General features: G+C 35.1%; 1 pseudogene across 1 annotated transcript; it reads right to left on the bottom strand.

Annotated features, from left to right (window-relative positions):
* Positions 1 to 596: 596 nt before the first annotated feature.
* Positions 597 to 6,114, bottom strand: LOC137719969 (putative U-box domain-containing protein 50; annotated as a pseudogene). The gene is made up of 8 exons (XR_015954871.1): positions 5,949 to 6,114; positions 5,710 to 5,822; positions 5,489 to 5,616; positions 4,964 to 5,386; positions 4,709 to 4,849; positions 3,636 to 4,175; positions 2,622 to 3,323; positions 597 to 1,089 (listed from the first exon to the last, which is right to left on the bottom strand). The product of XR_015954871.1 is annotated as a putative U-box domain-containing protein 50 (transcript).
* Between the last annotated feature and the right edge of the window lie 14,255 nt (positions 6,115 to 20,369).

The raw sequence follows: 20,369 nt of genomic DNA, 5'->3' as shown, positions 1-20,369 counted from the left end.
GTCAAGCTTTCACCCATTGAAAAAATTCCCCACTACTGCCTCCCGTAGGAGTCTGGGTCGTGTCTCAATCCCAATGTGGCTGATCATCCTCTTATACCAGCAACTGATCATTACCTTGGTAAGCTATTACCTCATCAACTAGCTAATTAGACGCGAGCACCCCCCTGCGATGCACGCTGGCGGATTCTTCTTTTTGCTCCTTAGCATACGGGGTATTAGCAGCCGTTGCAACCATTGTTCCCCTCCAAGGGCAGGTTCTTACGCGTTACTCACTCGTCCACCAAACCATCCAATGTAAAGACGGTTTTCAGTGTTGGTTATCCAGTTACAATCTTGGTTTATTTAATCATTAATCATCAGGGACTCCCAAGCACACAAATTCTCTATAAATAGATAAATAAACATTTGATCACTTTTTGCCCAAGAGAAAGTCACATATCTGATATTAGAAATATAAATCAAAGTATCAAAATTTTATCAAAATAAATACCTAAACATACTAAGAGTAAAATATATAATATAAAATCGATTCATCAATGAATATACAGCAGGTGTGCAAAACAGTGTATGCAGTACTAAGTTACATATAGTGTGTATTCGAGAATTCGTGTTCCCATCACTATGTCAAAGTAAATGTAGGTCTTACATTTAAGAAAAACTTATTTAACTGAGCTGTCTAGTAACTAAACAAAAGTACTTTTATGAGAAACCATACCGTAATTAGATGATTCTTATTACTATTTGTTGATATCCAAAATTCACACTTACTAGCACTCCCTCAAACTCCCCTATACAAGTGAACTCTACCATTATCTGAGACCCAAACTACATAGGCACAATGAAGACAACAAAGATATCGTGTCCGTTGGGATTTCTAAAATAAAAACACAATTATGGATATGGAATTGATCTTTTGTAATGCCAATCTTGAGTGAGAGAGCGTAGGGTATGATTAGGGATTAAAATCTTGTTTTCAAACTTCAAATTTGTCATCGGCGATGTATCGTGCCCCAGTCGCAACCATTTTCCAATGGCTTCTTGCTCGTACGAAAATCCATCAGCCGCTATATGTGGATCCTTCATTACCTCCTGTATCCAAAATAAACATGTTTGTATCATTGTTTACTCTAGTGAACACCAACAAAAGTGGTCCCTACATATAGAGGTTGCAAACTCTTGTAAAATAAAGTAGGTTGGCAGACTTGAACATATCAAAATTTACTAAAACGATATGCTTCTACGACTCTCTCTCTCTATGGAATTAAGATTAGCCTAGATTGAATATTGCTCGAATAAGAAGAAAAAAAAAGTGCATGTCGTCTAATATATCATAGTGAAGAGAGCATTGGGTTTTCTATATATGGATCTTGAGTTTGAAATTCTCTTCTTCCTACTTAATAGTTTCAAATCCTTCTTTGACAAAAAATAAAAAATAAAAATAAAAATTTCGAACTCTTTCCCCTTAAATAGTTTTAAAAGGAAAAAAGAGGTTACAAAGCGAGAAGGTGATAAAAATAACATTTTTTAATGCTAAAAGTTTTAATATATTAGTTTAACTTTCCGTTAAGTTGTCTCTATTTTACTAAATTCAGCCCGTCCAATTAATTTAACTTGCGGGGGATAGCTAGTCTGTTAGGGATTGATTTTCGAGATTTTCAGCTAAAATTAGGTCATCTCCAACTGACAGGGTTAAGTATAGTCTCGTCTAAAATTATAGGCCTACAAATATTATTTTTAAATAAACAGTATCAGGTCATACTCATATACCATCTTCAATAAAAATGGACTAAACATAATCCTCTCAATAATTTATTAGTTTTAAGTTTATACTTTAAATTTATTTGTTAATTTAACTGAACTACTGCCAGATGTTTTCAAATTTAGGCGTTGAATTTGAATCGATTATTTCAAGTGAGGAGCTGGGGTCAAACAAAGGCTAAGAGGGGGCTACATTTGGCCAACCCAATACCTCTGTGGCCAAATAATGGCATGTGGGCTCCAAAAAATTATAGCTCAGTCATAGGTTGAAGATTGATTTTTGGATAAATTAGAGAATTTTTTAACTTTTGAACCCTTAACCGTTTCTATTTGAAATGACCTTAAGATAATTAGACTGTTGGAGATCCTCTTTTAACTCAAAATATGGACCCATTAGTGTGGTATATAATAACTACTGATTGTTTTTATGAGTACAAGTCAAAATCATTGATTTAAAAGGGTTTAAAATAATGTTCTTTATTGTGAAGGGTCACGCATAAAATGAACGGTTAAAAAGCGGTTCGGTTTTGGGTTGAGCATCCTCCACTCCGAGAGGATCTCCAACAGCGTCAGCTAAAATTTTGTTATTTTCTCTCTCCATTCGAGCTAGATTTAGTTAGCAACTGTTCATTTTGCTCATTTAGGTTACAATACAGCTATGCTGTTGGAAGCAATATTTTATCACTTTTATGCTGAAGTAGCCAAACGGGCTGGAATAACCAACGTGTTACAGATGTTCTTAGCTCTAGAGTATAGTTCGAAAGGACCCGTTAAAAATGCAGTTTATGATCAACAGGACACGAACACAAAAAAGATCGACACTTTTTAGGTCTACCAAAAATAGTGAGATATTAAACTCTAACCTGAAATATGGGGCATATGAAAACACTTGGGACATCATTGGTGACCTCTCCATGCACAATTCCCTTAATATTCAAGCCAAATCCTCCTCTTGCTACTAAACCATCAGCCCTTTTTCTGATTTCACCAAGCTCCTCCATTATTCTCACCATCGTTAAATCCCTATTGGGTCCATTGGTAATGGTTAAACACCTTAACACCAAGCTGAAAAGCTCCTCTGCCAAATCCAATGGCCACTGTCCAGCCTTCTCATCTAAAACTTGAACTAATCCTTCCTTGTCCCTTAGCATATCCTCATCAACCCAGTTCCTTCCAGTTAGGAGATTGAGAGTCAAAATCCCAAAAGCCCTTATGTCCCATACAATGTGGCCTTCGTCGTACAAGGATTGGTTGAGCCCTAAACCACTGACCTTGACCACGAGATTGCGGTCGAGGAGTATGTTGGATGGGCTGAGGTGACCATGAACAATGGGTTTCGGCCGAGCCATGTGGAGGTAGCATACTGCGGAGCAAATCTCCGCCGCAATGCGGATGCGGTCGTGCCACTGAAGGTCCCGGGCGAGGTTCTTTATTTCATGGGAGGAAACTAAGATGTCCCGCAAGCTACCATTGTGCATGTATTCGAAGACAGTACAGTTTGGCTGGGAGCAGTAGCCCATCATAGCAAGCAGATGAGGATGTCTAATGTCGCTGATGAGTTTCACCTGCACATGAAAATTAACCCTTTATCTTGAACCTATAAAATACGTAACGACCTTAAGGCATACTTGGTCATGACCAATTAGAAATTGATAATCATAAAATTGCTAGGATATTTGACATTATAAAATGTTTGTATTTTAGAATTGTAAATACTATTGATATGGATCTTGTCTGGATGTGTAGTCGACATACACAATTTGGCAACAAAAACATATATTTAAAAATATAAGTCTGACAAGAAAATATTACTTTAGTAATTACTGCAACGTGTACATCCCATGAATATTTCTTTAGCAATTTATTATAGCAGTTACCTTAGCCTGAAAATCTTCTTGGGACAGTCCATTAGCAGAGTTAAGAACTTTGATAGCTAGTGTGACATGATTGATACGCCCTTTATAAACACTGGTCAAATCACTTCCTGATTTCAATCTAAAACGCTCTGAAAAATTGTCGGTGGCCAGTTTGATCTCCTCATCTGTGTACTCTCTGAGACAGCAGCTCAATTCACTCAACCCTTCTGCCGTTTCTGTGGCATCCTTTTGTCTACAAAATTCAATCCTTCGTCGAAAAACATCTCTTTCTCGTCGGAGTACTTCAATATTTCTGACCATGTCTGCACGTTTCATCCCTTCATTCTCCAGCTGGACCTCCGCTTGTGACTTCGCCATTTTGCAAATGTGAAGCTTGTGTAAAAGCTCAGATTGAAGCTCTATGAGTGACCTTATCTTGTTCCTGCTTTCTTTGATGTCCTTAACTTCTGCATGGAGTCGTTCTTTTTCTGTGTCTAAGTCTTTTTTCAACTCTCTTCTGTTGTCACCCTCTTCTTTAATATGAACGCCTAACTCTTGAGCCTACAAAAAGACTTTTCTTTTTAAACCAGATAAAAGGAGTAGTTTGAATACTATTTCTTCTCTAACAGTTTGACATATTATGTTGTCATATTTTTAATAATCACTCAATTAAATGAAATCATACCTCGACATGTGATTATACATACGAGTTATCTGGGGACACACACATTTGACACATATTTTGACACTCAATTTGTAAGGCTCAATTCGTAATGTAGTTCAACGACCCGAATTGAAATATTTAATTAGTACATCAATCAGAAAATGGTGAAGAAAATGAATGAATACGGTTTTACAAAGAAATACTAAATTAATTAGTCCAACGGTCATACCACTTGGGATTTGGATGATTTTTAGTAGACATGAGGTAAGGCATAAGAAATAGATAGTTGGATCTTTGAAATATATTACGAAGTGAGCTTTACATAAACGTGTATCAAAAACATATATCCCCGGATCCTAACTTTAAATGTGTATATATCCCCTAACAACATAACATATTAAAATATCTTGAAATTAATCATGTTTTATACCCGTCGCTCGCATAAACAAATGGCCCGTTCCGCTTTTGCATGCCTATTAGCATTTTCCTTGGCTTCTTTCTTCGTCAGTCGTATCCTCGCCCGAGTTTCGCTTATTTTTCTTCGAAGAGACTCGTATTTTTCTGGAAGGCTCTGACAGTGTGCCAAATTTTATCATGCATTAATTAAGAGAAGCATCCAAATCGTTTTCTTTTAGCTCTATTTGAAACTCTTGGCATAATCTTGTTCTATGTGCTACTAACTTACCATATTAGGGTTCCATTAATTTGCATCATTATGGGCTCTGTTGGACTAGGCAGCTGAGAAGTACCTGTACCATTTCCCTGCTCATAATCTTCTGCATCCAAATCTGAACACAACTGCTGGTAGTAGACTTCAATTTCTTGAACAAAATTTTCCCACAAATTTTGCAAATTGATTGAGTCCTTTTTTGTTGGTGAAGCAAATGAGCTGTGACGATTTTCAAGGAACATCGTTTCGATCAAAAATTTGAAGCTGACCTTGTCTTTCATTTTTGCAACCATTACTCCTTTATCGTCCTCCATAATTCTTTGATCATTTTCTCCTCTTAGAAATACCTCTTTTCCCCCACAAATTATGAATAGCTCACAGGACTCGGCCTTGTGCTCGTGGATGTAAAATGCCACACTGATTGCGGTCTTCGGTCTCCTACTCACGAAATAAGCAAAATGAATTGACAGTAAAATCACAAAGGTGCTTCTTAATACATACTAGGACTAAATTAATTTAGAGAATTAAGCTGTTGCATACCAAGATGATGATTTGATGAATGCAAATCCGATAACCAATTTCGTTATGTGAAGTCCCGAAATCAAGTCTAGGATGAGTTTATGACTGGATTCATCATATTTCTCCACTTTAAGTATTTCAGTTTTAACCTAAGAACATATATATGAAAGTTAACAAAAATACAAACAAAACAGAAACACTATGCACAAGATCCACATCTATCCATAGTAATTAGCACACACCTTGCCACAAAACGCTATATACTTGGAAAGGATTTTGTCAATCTTCTCTTGTTCATACCTGCTGAGAATTTTCAATTTCTCATCACTTACAGAAGCTGCAGGAAGCTTCCCAACTGCAACAAATAAATAATAAAAATTAGAAATACAAAAACCAAAAGAATAAAAAACCGGTAAAACCAATCTGAAATTCAGTTTCAAAACATGAAAACTTGAAATCCAATATTTGGTGGTTAACATACATGGGGTGTAAACATAATCCTTCCCTGAAATGCTGTAGGTTACATGGAGAATGACTATGGAGATAGACTGAGATTTCCACCTCCTCAATGTCCACTCCAAGGTCTTAAATCCATCTTGTACCTCATTCCCAAGTGCAACATACACCTTTTCTCGTCTAGCTTCCATGATTACTTGGCTAATTCAATTCACTTGCTTCAAAGCTAAAGCCCTAAATCAATGAGAATTCCACTAGAAATATTGTCCAAATTTTATAAGATGGGAATTTCAAAGGAGATTGCCCGAATTTTATCTCATACTTAGTAGCATATAGGATATTGAATATTCTTGGAATGTTTTATATGTCAATAGTTGTAGGACGGCCTAGTCTTGGAAGTTTCTGTACGGCATAGCAAGCGTGGGAAGGTTATATTATACTCTTCGATGATAGCATTTTTAGGGTTTGGATTTTTCTTGGTGTTTTTCCTGGAAATGTAAGTTGATACGGCCCTTCTGTAAGCTAATTAGATTAATATGGGTGTCAACAATGGAGACAAAACCTAGGACTGGACAGCTAAATATCATTTTTAGGACTTGACTGAAATTAATGTCACTCTCTTACGGATGGCTTTGGTTATAATCCGATTTATAAGTCTTAGTCGACCAGTTAACGTCTTGTTGGGATTTTTTTGAGTACGAAACATTTTTACTCATAAGCGTTTGAATTAAAAATACTTTTGATTGTCACAAAATTGTTTACTCTTTTCGAAACCAAATGTTGAAGCAATATTAGAAAATATAAAAAATAACGTATAATTCCAATGATAATAATCATAAAGAAATTCACAACATCAATTATATATGAGATTAATATAAACAACTAGAGAGATAAGTTAGAAAAACTGACAAACTTGGAGATTGAGACTTGCATAAATGCAATGTCCTAAAGACAGAATTTCGCCCCTACTCTTGTGTTTGTAGTTCGGTAGGCGTCCGTCTACCATAATTCAACAATCTATAATCCGAAGTCAAAACACTTCAATCTTCGGACTCTAGCGAACTTCATATATTCTGTACTCTCAAGACACGACTCGGATTTCTACTAAGACATTGGAGAAAACTCTTCTCTTCATTCTATCAGACAGTTGAGATGCTTGAGTTTATATAGAACTAAAGCCACCCTTTTTGAAACAGTATGATTGTTGTCTAAAGTTTCAACGAATAGATACAACTCATGAATTTGAATTCAACTATGACACATGACTCTTATTTTTCATTCATACAAAAATTAAATATTATAATATTAATTATAATATATAATTTCCAACAATCCCCCACATGAATGAAAAATTAGGAAGAATTTGAGAGTACAGGCGAACAAGAGATGCATCGGGAGAGGTGTCTTTTAGACTTGACCTACCCTAGGGAATACTTATCGGATTTACTTGGTGACGCAGTGGACATGGAATGTTGAACTGTTCACCACAGCAGTAAACTGAGATAATAAGCAACACACATCACTAATCCTAATATATTCCGGTTCATATGGTTGTGTTCATTTTGGTCCTGAACAAATCCCAGATTCATGAGAGCTTTAAAGAATTTAGCCATCTCATTCTCATAGAAGCGACCCACTTCTACTCTCACATAGGTGACCACTGATTAAGAATAGTATGCTCTATTCCTTTTATTTATAAGATATCACTGTTATTAAGCATAAATATACAACCTAAAACGTATCAAGACAGCACACTTCTTCCATCATAGGAATGAGGTATATAGTGTGTTAACTTATTTGAATCATGCCCAACCAATTTGCCTATTGAACTTAGACCATGGGATCTCCAATCAACTAAGTTAGGTTTCTGCTTGGCTGATTCATTAGTTATGTTGGCTTGAGCCTCATTCCCCTCGATGATCAACTTACTCACTAGTCTAACCTTTAATAATTGGATCCACTACTAGGTTGACTATTTTTAATGGTGTGAACAATGCATCTTATCAAATTATATTTCATACGAGAGTAGTTGTTTGACATTGTTTGAAATGTCAAGTCCTCAAAATTATATTAGGACTTAATTACTAAGTAATTTGCTAACACTAAGCACTTGGGTAAACTCCCCCACATTTAAGGTATTTGTAAGAAGATCTCTAACATTGCCATACCTTAAACAATTACTTATTACAAGAGATGACATCTTAAATGTCATTAAATTAGCAAATTACTTTTAACCAACCCCCACAATTCTTTCATAATTGTAGTTTCTTTAATGCTATCATTAAATCGATCACATTTTCCACTTTAAGAAGTAAGGAACAACTAAGATAGACTTCTTTTTAGGCCTTCATGCCTCAGTAGAAATTATGAGAAAATCACTTATTGGCTTTCATTCTTTCCTTATTATGACTAACATGCATGACCCAATGGCCATGTCCATTCAAATGCTTACTTAATAAGCATCATTATGTCGAATTCAAACCTGCGAAATGTCTTTCACATTTTCAGTATGGTCTTGTCTTTTCTGAAAGACCCCCACACTTTCATGATTATTTCTTTATATTAATATCACTTTAAATGACACTCAATATCATCTTAGGCCTCTTGAAATTTATAAATATATCACTTCGAAGAAAGTATATAAACGATTTTGCAACATTATTATCACTATATGATAATACATCCAGTCGGTATGTAGAAGTTTACACACCATCCTATGAACACATTTGAATATGTCAATGATTAGTTGGAAAGGTTATACCCTTTCACTGTCAAAAGTAGCACTTCAAAGGGCATGCTTTTTCTTTGAATCTCACATGGCAGATTTCAATTTTCAATTCCACCACATTACAAAACCATCCATTTGTTAAATAGTTGCATCTTTCTGCAACTTAACCGCCACATGGTTCTATATGACTCAAAATCCTTAAATATAATGGATATAAAACCACAAGCATAGAAGGCTGGAAGCCGTGGTCTCATGGATTAACACCCAATGATCAATCCCAGTTATGCAACGGTTTGCATCCTCCTATGTATCAAGATATAACTTTCCTGATATAAGAGCAATCCTTTTAATAATGAATTCCTCATAAACTGATATTGATTATTAGTTTGATTCACTCCAAGAATCACTTAAGACACCATGCATTAGTTTAACAAGATGCAACCAAAGGTCCCCTATCTTAATCATAATATCAGTTGAACAAGTGCGACGGTTATTAAATTCAAAACATTCATAACTTACCAAACATAACTGATTGGCATCACAACGGTAACCGTTTGGCACACCCATATTACATACAACTCTTTAAACATAAAAGCATACAGAGGACATTATATCATGGCATTTTCATCATGCCTAATTATGCGATTAGCGACAGTTTCTTCATGCTTCAATATCTCAATTAATTACTCATGAATGAACAGTCATATAACATATTATAAATCATGCCGACAAATTCTTGGCCACATACTAATATAAACAGATGATTAATGCAGAATGAATTCAAACAATTCCACTGTCATTAGTTAACAGGACTCTGCATGTAACTTTATTCAGTTTACCAAACCAAACAGCCACGCTACATATTAGATCTCAACTTATAAAAATAAGAAATGCACAAATGTATCTTAACCATCAATAATTCCCCTAACTCTTTTGTTGTTTTGTATGTTAAACATACAATCTACAACAAGTGGTTCTGAAAAGCAAGAGAAATTATTTCCAATATGCCATCATAATTTTTTGGTGAATCCTTCTGCATTGAGAGGCTTTGAATTGAAACACACACATTTTATCATGTGTTGTATTCAAGGCAAAGCAATTTTTCCAGAATTTGGAACTCCACTTTACCCCAAACAGCACCGTCAGTTTGCATACTGATCACTGTATCAATTGCAATGTTTCTTCAATCCAAAACCAGTCCCTCAATGGCAATTGATCTTTCGCTATTTTGTATACTGAATATACAACAAGCAACGTGCATCTTGCCAAATGATCTAATACCAGACTCATCAACAAATCATCAACTTCCTTGCCGCTTTCTCTGTTTTTCTCAATTTAATTCTCACAACCATATTTTCCAATTATTGCATAATTAAATTTCTGTCTTTAGATTGTTGGAGCAATATTAGAAAATATGAAAATAACGATATAATTCCAATGATAATAATCATAAAGAAATTCACAACATCAATTATATATAAGATTAATATAAACAACTAGAGAGATAAGTTAGAAAAATTGACAAACATGGAGATTGAGACTTGCATAAATGCAATGTCCTAAAGACAGAATTTCGCCACTTCTCTTGTGCTTGTAGTTCGGTAGGCGTCCGTCTCCCATAATTCAACAATCTATAATCCGAAGTCAAAACACTTCAATCTTCGGACTATGGCGAACTTCATATATTCTGTACTCTCAAGACACGACTTGGATTTTTACTAAGACATTGGAGAAAACTCTTCTCTTCATTCTATTAGACAGGTGAGATGCTTGAGTTTATATAGAGCTAAAGCCACCCTTTTTGAAACAGTATGACTGTTGTCTAAGGGGGCGTTTGTTTGCCCTCACTAACTCGGACTGGACTGGACTGGACTAGCTATTAGTCCAATACTGTGTTTGTTCCATGCTGGGACTAACATTAATGAGACTAAAGGGGACTAGCATGGACAAAACCCTTCACTAAGAGGTCTTAGTGAGACCCCCCAATAACCATGGGACTAGCTAAGACTATCCTCTATTTCTCGTCCTTGTCATGCTCAACGACCACTCTCGACAGACTCCTCGTCATTGCCGGTCACCTAGATCAATCATTAACTTCCCGACTCTCTTTCAGATCCATTTCACAACCAACTTACATATAAAATATACCAAATTGAAGCTGGGAGTGACAAGATTACGATTTTACTTGAATCGAGGCCAAAATGTGGTCGAATGTGGCCGGAAAATGGCTTGGAAGTCTCGGCCTGTTTGGGCTTCTTCAAATCCATGACAAATTCGAGCATGCAAAGCTAAGATCTCGGTCCAGGGATGGTGATGAATTTTTTGGCGGTGCTAACTTCATCCAATTTAATGAGGGTTGGCCAAAAAACACATCGGGAAACCTGCAACTCGTCGGGAAAATTGGAGCCGTGAGGTTCCGTTCGAACAACGCATAGCTAGAGAGGGAGGGAGGACAGAGAAATAGAGACTGAAATCAATAAGGAGTTTGACCAGGAATGAGAAAGAGACATGAATTGAGAGGTCTGAGAGGAAAAAAAGAGGGAGAGGGTGGGACGATGAGAGAAGAGGAAAAGAGTAGGACGGAAATGGTAGGAAAAGATGGAGAAAAAGATAAGATCATAATAAAATATTAATAATTTATATATTAAATAAAATAATATTAGAATTTGTTATTATCCAGCTTCTTAGTCCAATACTACACCAAACGCTTCACTAAGTTAGTCTAGTTTAGTCTAGTCTAAGCCAGTCCAGCTTAGTCCTTGAAGCTAATCCAGTCCGAGATAGTCCGGCGCAACAAACGCCCCCTAAAGTTCCAACGAACATATACAACTCATGAATTTGAATTCAACTATGACACATGACTCTTATTTCTCATTCATACAAAAATTAAATATTATAATATTAATTATAATATATAATTTCCAACAGAAACTTATACAAATGCCAAAGAACTACAGGATAATCTACTAACCGTTTCATTTGTAGTTTTTAGTTCTCAATCCTTTGAAAATTGAAAAACTGAAAACTTATTTGGTAACTATCTAATTTCAAAATATATTTAATTGATTTGTTTCCGTGACCATTTGAAGTGTATATGACTTATTAACATAATATGAATTTACACAAAATTACGATTTCTACGTTGGGGCATCTCGGGTAGATTTGATAAGTATTGACCCCTTACAACATCTCCATAGGAAATGTCAAAACTCCTACATAGACATACAACAGTAAAAAAAATGGCAGCAAACTCTCTCCAACCGAGCATCAATGTCTTACGTGGCGCTGGGTCAATTGAAAGTAAAGCCTTTTGCTGTCAAATTTGACAGCAAATGTCAAATTTATTAAATAATTTTTAATAGGTTAATATTATATAATAAATATTGTTGTGTTTTTCATGTAATTGATTGGTTGCCTCAATTATTATACCCCACAAAAAGATTAAAAAAAATAATTTATTACATGACATTATTATTTAACATATTGGGTGGAACAAAATATTGTATAAAATGTCAACTATTGTACACCTCCTTTGGAGATGTTCTTAGTCGTCCATTTCTGGATAATGCTTGCATTTCCCCTCAGGGAGTTGTGCTCACCACTTGTAAATAACGTATCTTCACCTTAAAATTTTCATAATCGGAACCAATCAATATCTTGTCTTCATTTGAAGATCATCCTTACAAAATAATCATTCAAATCAGATATCGTTTAGTCATTCAAATTTATCAAATAAATCAACGGTATAGGTAGAAAGTAGCTATTCATGATGAACCGCTATTTTATTCTATATATTTAGATGACTAATACACGATTCGAATAATTTTTTGTAGCAATGAAATTCTAATAAAGACTAGAAAATTGAACAGTTCCCAATTGTAAAAACTTACAATGAAGATACATTACAAGTAAGTGGGAGAATAAGCTCATTCCTTAGATGGGAATGTAAGCATTATCCTTAGAATAATGAACTAAGATGTTAAACAAGTTTTCTTTTTTTTTCGAACTTAGAATCTCGAGTGCATTGGTAAAAAAATTTAACAAACTAAGTTATAAGAGAATGTTAAGGAGACTCTCTCAAAGTGATACTCTTCATGGATTGGACGACTAAACCTTATACTTCTGCTGAAAAATGAGGTGCCAAAAAAGTTCATGGAGAGTCCCACTTTTGAGAGAGTCTCCTTAGCATTTCCCAAGTTACAAAACTCTTGCGTTGTTAAAAAATTGTTAGTTTGCTTTCATTTGAAAACTTAAAAAGTTGCCCAAAAAGAAATGAAAACATAATAGTTAACATATGCACCTTAGAGCATCTCCAAATAAGATGTCAAATTGTTCAAATCAGCAACAATGGTAACAAAAGACAACATTAATGTTTTCCAACCGAGAAGCCAAATCTGATGTGGCATGACATGGATTGATATCTCTCCCCCTTGTTGCCAAATTTGACAGCACCTTTAGATTTTTTTTTAATTAATTATTAAATGCATTTTATTAATTTTTTATTAGTTTAAAGCATTATCCTTTTGTTTATTTTCATTCCCAATGCAAAGAAAGTACATGAATTATTATTTTATGTTTAAAATTTGATATATCGGTTGGAGAACAAAAGTTTAAAAATGTCAAAGTGCCATGTAAGCCTTCAAATTTAAATTTTAGGATTAAAATTTGACATCTCCTTTGGAGATGATCTTAATTAATAAACAAATTTATCTGGTTTCGTATTATTATTCCTAGGATGGTACTTGTAACCCATCCATGCGAAAATGTACATATCACATCCCTTGCGAATTGCCTTATTTACCATACAAATTTCATAATCGAAACGGTTTAATTTTCATCATTTAAAAGATCATTCTTACAAAAAATTATTTGAATTGGAGATTATTTAATAATTTAAATGCATAAAATAATTGGACAGTGCATCATGAATATGTTATTTAGAACTCACACTGTCAATTTGTTTCATCCATTTGAATAACTAACCCATCTTTGATTCGAACATTTTTTACGAAGATAATTTTGAAATAAAGATTAAGAAATTAAATGGTTTCAATTATAGAATTCATATAATAAAAAGATTTTATTCAAAAAATATGGAAGAAGTGCAATCTCTTATTGGTGGAAAGCAAGTATTACCTTCGTTCCCATCCAGTGCTTTATTCCGTGTGCCAAACTAGGCCTTAATGGCGCGTTTACGTAACCATAATGAAAAGATGAGGAATTGAATTGAGGAGGAATTGGAATGAGGAGAAGTCAGAATCGGAATCCTGCTGAAACTGTTTACTTAAATGTTCTGGAATCGGAATAGAATTCCATAAAGCTGTTTACTAATTCAGCAGAATCGGAATATAAACCAGTATGATTACTAAATTGCCCTTGTCCCAAATCAAATATGTATTAATGCTAGCCAAGATAGTGTAAGCCACGATGAATTGCGTATATTGTTTATAACCTGCTCTTTGTGCTCGATGTTACTTGAGCTATGCTTAGGCGTGCTCATTTTGTTCTTAGGATTGTGTATGTCATGAACAGTTTGAAATTCCACATGGTGGAATGATACATTTTTATAAATGTGTTAGACAACATAACAACTATTCAGCTTATGTTTTAGAGAGTGAACTGATGAAAATTTTCCATATCTTTGGTGGTATCAGGGCAGTCTCAGCCACCATGCCACATTTCAGTGTTTCTTGAAGTTACTGATTCACAAAATACTTCCAATGACTAGAGTTATTTTGTGAGCCATCATTTGTCAGTTGTTAACCAGAAGATAGAGGAGAAGTCTGTGACAAATGAGTCTCAGAACAGTTACTCCAAAGCTGTGAACGACTGGGGCTGGCATGAATTTTTTATAATAGTAAATAAATGAAGGAAAAACATTAGGAACAAACAAAGAGTAGGAAATAACTTCATTTTAAGTTAATATTTTACATCAAAGTACATCTATCTAACCATCATAACCAACCTAAACAAACTAGTCATACCCTGCCTAGGCATCATATTATAAACAAAATATTCATAACCTGCCTACACATCAGATTGTCAACAAAATATTCCTAACCTGCCTAAACATCATAATATCAACAAAAAGTAGTTCTTCACCATCATGGTGTCATCTAATCAGTCATTAGATTTACAAAACGTTTACAATTTCCCCTGATATGTCATTATGGTAGCAAGCATGTCATAGCATTAGCAAAAAACTAGCATTCACATTCTTTGGAACATCACTTAGACGTCATTATGCACCCAAGTCTGCAACAAAGTAGTCACATATGCACTCTACCTTTCATCAGACATGTTGAAAAAGACCCTCAGAAGGTCATGTTCTTTGGCCAAGAAGTTGGTGACTTGAAATAATTCTATGGGAGCCAAAAACTCCATTTTGCTCAACTCACCGTCAAGTTTTTGTTGCATTTCTGTTAGGTTTATATCGGTTGACAGTGCATGAGCTAGACCATCAAGCTTAGGTCCCACATCGGCTATAGCTTTCGCCATAATAGAGAATTGCTTAGCCATTTCATCCCCTACTCTTGCCCTCTTGCGACTACTGTTTGATGTGTTACTTTTTGCATTCCTTTGTTGTTGGGTATTTGGTACTGAGAAAGAAGTATCAAAATCATATCCACTTTCATCCTCACCTTCATTTTGATTGACATTGGCATCTTCAAGTCTAACTTCTTCTTCATCGTCATCAGCATTACCAGCATTTGCACCCACAACACGATCTTTTGCATAAATCTCTCCCAAACTGTGGTAGTGCGGAAAAGGCTTATCGTACAATCCACTTGCATCCTTTTTATCCTACAAACAAAAAACACAAAATACAAGGCACATAAGAAATGCAACCTTGTGTTTAAAACTTAGTTTTCATGATTAAAGCATTTTTTCTCAAGTTTCAGTTTTCTCGCTTCTCGATTCTTTTAAGGCCACAACTGTCATTGGAATGTGTAGGATGTTTGTGTGTCATCTCCCAGAGTTGCTTTGGAGTTCTATCGGGCTGCTAGGGATGCTCTACTTCTATATGAAGTTGTGGTTCCTGTCAAGGTTAGTACATGGAAACCAGTTGTAAACTTTACCTACTGACCTTTTTATACATTTGCTAAGCCAATCTAAAAAGGTGCAGGTGGGATGGTTATGTCTATCCTATTGCGCTGTCTATTGTACTAAATTTTTTGAGAATCCGAACCCGGCTACCTTCTCTATGTCCCTTTCTAAGTTTTATTCATCAAAGATGCAAAAGATGTCACTGACGACAGTTGATGTTATAGTATCATTATGATTTTTATGTCATTTTTCTGATGAACAACCACGAAAATCATTCTAATATTTCCATATGGTATAATCTTAAATTAGCAAGGGCATACATATGCATACCTTCGTAGTCTCATCATACACACTTTTCTCACAAGCCAACATCATTTTCTCTTCATTCCACTCAAACCTACTAAGAGCTAGCAATTCAGTTAAGGCAAACTATTTTGCCTTCAACGTCTTGATGCATGATTCAATGTGGGGAGACGTCTTTAATCTGCATCCTGGGAGTTTGGCTTCCATCATAGCTTCTATCCTCCCCAAATAAACATTTTTGAACCCAGTGTCAACTCACCAAGTCAGGTCATTATGCAACTCAAGCAAGGATTTAACCAATATTGTATCCTCAATAGTTGTCCAATAATATTTCTGTTGTCCTCTTCCTCGTTTCGCAGATGAAGCAGACACCATTCTACATAACAATATTAGAAATCATAAGCATTCCAAATGATTTCAATTACAAATAGGATGTCTTTCTTAACTTAGAAACAAATACAACATTCCAAATGTTATTACACAAACAATATTTTGATTACAAATACTGATGTCTTTCTTAACTTAGAAACAAATAAACCATTCCAATGTCATTACACAAACAGTGATGTCTTTCTTAACTTAAAAACAAAAGAAGCATTCCAAACGTTATTACAAACATTATAATATAAAAAGACATACTAATGTCTTCATTAAATGAAAGGACATATCAAACACCCACTCAATAAATCGCCCTATTGTTCCACATTTCTTGGGCAAGGTTATCCCTCCATGCAGTCCACTCATCTGAGGACTCAACAGTGGTAATATAGTTATTCGCATCTGAATTCCCATCTTGAAATTGCCCGTTCGCTTTAGCTTCTATAGGATCGACAACCATCTCCCTCCTTATAAAATTATGGAGCATACAACACACTGAAATTATACGACAATGTGTCCTAAAGTCGTAAAAGGATGGGCTCCTAAGAATTCCCCAACGCATTTTCAATAGCCCAAAACACCTTTCAATGACATTTCAAGCACTTAAGTGTTTCATATTAAAAAACTCAGCCGGTGTTGTAAGACAATAACCATCTCTCCACTCATTCAGATGATAATGGGTTCCTCTATAAGGTGCAAGAAAACCTTTTCCGTTTGTGTAGCCACCATCAACTAAATAGTAACAACCTATTGTTGACAAAGAATTAAATTGTCAAACTTACAACTCTATATCACTTGCAATTCAAAAGCTAAGAATTTTAATTACTAAAAAAAGTTGTGAGTGTTACCATTAGGGACTTTCAATCGATTTCTCCTAATCACAGCATCTCTAAGAACTCGACCATCATGTGCGAACCCTTCCCATCCAGGTAAAACATATATAAACTGCATGTCTGGAGTGCAGACTCCCAAAACATTCGTTGCTATTTCATTTTTCCTTGTTCTGTACTTTGGTTTATCACATTCTGGTACATGCACCTTAACCGATGTTCCATCTAGTGCACCTAAGCAATTCTACAGTATATAGGCCACTAAATTAACAAACTAAACTATGAAATAAAAAACTAGTAATTACTAAGTAGTGTAGGCATGTAGATACTACATACCTTAAACCATTTCCACTTTGGGTCAGTTGATTTCTCAGGGATAGGCTCAGGTGTTTGCCAGAAATCATTTTGGTATCGAATCATTGCTTTAATACACTCATGGAAATACTTACTAATTGTTCGACCAGACCTTCTAAAGTGGTGGTTAATTGTGCGATTCTTAAGATGGTGTGCAAGAATGTATAGAAAAAATGCAACCATCTCCTGTATAGACACATTTCGAGTAGCTCGTAGCTGTCCTCTAGTCACAAGAACTTGACATAATCTATGAAAGGATCATCTATCCATTCGTAGTCCAGCAATACATGTCACATCACTCTCATAAATTAAACCATGTAAGTATTCTAATTGCTTGTAAACTCTTATAACTGTTTGAGAAGTTGAGGGACTTCTAAGGCGCTTTTGGAAACGATACCAAGAATAGAAACAAGAAGTAGCACATGCAACAAATATAGTTCGAAGATAGACAATCAATACATTCAACGTAGTATGTAATTTCTTCTTTGTGGACAAACTTAGACGAGCCATTGGTCTACTCAAAATAATGAAGAAAAAAAAATGTCATGAAGGACTTCAATTAACAAGTTAATAAATATATCGGCAAACTAAAATAAATTAACATTACAGAACACAATCAGTCACAAAAATTTATATTTTTTTTCCTCCATACCTAGTCTCACAATTAATGGAAAAATAATAACATAAATCATAGTATACCTGCAACCAGTGAAGAGAGCTCAACCCACAACCTTGTCCTCACTCTTCCTAATTTCATAAAGATGATGAATATTTGATTAATAAACATTTGTGAGCATAAAGAATTAGGGATAAAATACTCTTCCTAATCAATACAACATTTGTGAGCATAAAGAATTAGGGATAAATTACTCTTCCTAAACAATACAACATTTCAAAGATCACATGTACTCAATAAGTTCCCAACAACCAAATAATTCAAGTAAATTACATAAATTTAGAACATGCAACAAAACAATAGATGTCCAAAAAGACCAATCATAGTGATTTGCATTAGAATGATTGCAACGAGAACATAATGATTGATATAAGGCCAATATTGTCCACACGTATCATAAAAAGTCTTATAAACATTTTCAATCTGCAAAAGAGCTGAAGTTTATAACACATGCCATTGATATCAAAGTGCACAAAATGCTCAGCTCTGGTGCAAAATAAATTATAGCAATTAAGTTTTTAAAGACAGAGATAGTAATTAGTAATTTATAACATTTTATAATTGAACACAAGCGTCTAACCCCCAGGGCAAACCTCAACCAAAGGCACAAGACAAACTACCTGTTTTGATAACCCATATTCCCCAGACCTCAACCAAAGGCGCAAGCCAAACTCCCTGTTTTGACGACCCATATTCCCTATTTTGACGACCCATATTCCCTGTTTTGACAACCCATATTACCTAGACCTCAACCAAAGACGCAAGACAGACTGCCTGTTTTGACGACCCATATTCCCCTTCTCACCTCAGATTCCAGAAAATGTCTACTTTTTTCCAGCTACATTCTCATGCAATCATTCACTTATTGGACTGAAATCAAACCCAATTCACAAATCCAAAAACCAATAACAAAGTTTTCAACTTATTGAAATTCTTAAAAAACTTAGAAGAACTAGTGGGCAAGAATCAACTCAGCCTCTCTCTCTCTCTCTTTCTTTTTCTCTCTCTCTAACAAGTGAAGTGAAGTGAAGGAAGCAATGAAAGATTCAGCAAGATGCGAAAAATATTGGAATTGGATTCCAATTCAGCCAAATATTGGAATTGGATTCCAAAATTTGTGTGGGACCCACTAAATTTTGATTCCTCCAGATTTGGTAAACACCGGAGTATGCCGTAATTGGAATTCAATTCCGTTTCTTGATTCCGATTACCTTTACGTAAACGTGCCATAATAGTATACTATTTCCTATTGAATAACTAAATGAGAAAATGATGAGGACATTGACCCACTTTATACTAGGCCAATGGACTTTGATGAAGTAAATTTCACCAGCCTTTGGGTAAGAAAGGCTGCTGCTAGCAAAGGCCAATGATATTTCTGTCGATCTTCTACTGGTCATCGGCTTTGGACAGGTCATAATCATCAACCAAATTTTGGAGCAGTCCAAACCCAATCCCAATACATGTTACAAAAACACTTCTAGGCCTGGCTATTATATATGCCTGCCAACTGCCTAGCCTGCCATCCTATAAATTATGAGGTTGGAATCGGATAGCATCTCCAGCGGTTTATCTAATGAATCTATTTGGCTATTTTAATATATAAAATAATGTATAAAAATCAAGCTGTAACAGAAAGAAATTAAATTTTTGTTGTTAAGTTTAGGAGAAAACAATATTAAACTATTTTAACTTAAGCATAGATGTTAGTATTGTTGGAAGTGATGGCTAGCTAAAGTAACATTTGAATTATTTATTTAGCTATAATAATAATATAAAATAGCTAGTATTGTTGGAGATGTTCTTAGGGGTGAATTCGGTTTCTTTCAGTTCTGTATTTTTGCCAAAATCGAAAACCAAACCGAAATATTGTTTGGTTCGATTCAGTTCAATTTTTTTTTTTTATTCGATTCGGTTTTTATTTCGATTAGGTCAAGAGTCCCAAGGGGAAAGGATTTCTCAACCAACGGCGAAGGGTCGATCGAAAGGAGGTGAACAAGGATGACAAAGAGGCATGTTCACCGTCATCCCCGTCCTCTCTACCGTCGTCATTGTCGATGCAAATTTCCGTCGTCTCTAACTTTGATGAAAATGCACCAACAAAACAATCAACACCTTTGATCAATGACC

The sequence above is a fragment of the Pyrus communis genome, chromosome 1, assembly GCF_041283825.1.
Source record: "Pyrus communis isolate YQ-2024b chromosome 1, ASM4128382v1, whole genome shotgun sequence".
NCBI classification, from domain to species: domain Eukaryota; kingdom Viridiplantae; phylum Streptophyta; class Magnoliopsida; order Rosales; family Rosaceae; genus Pyrus; species Pyrus communis.
Note: the sequence above shows the minus strand (reverse complement) of the source record. Positions and strands in the feature narration are given on the sequence as shown.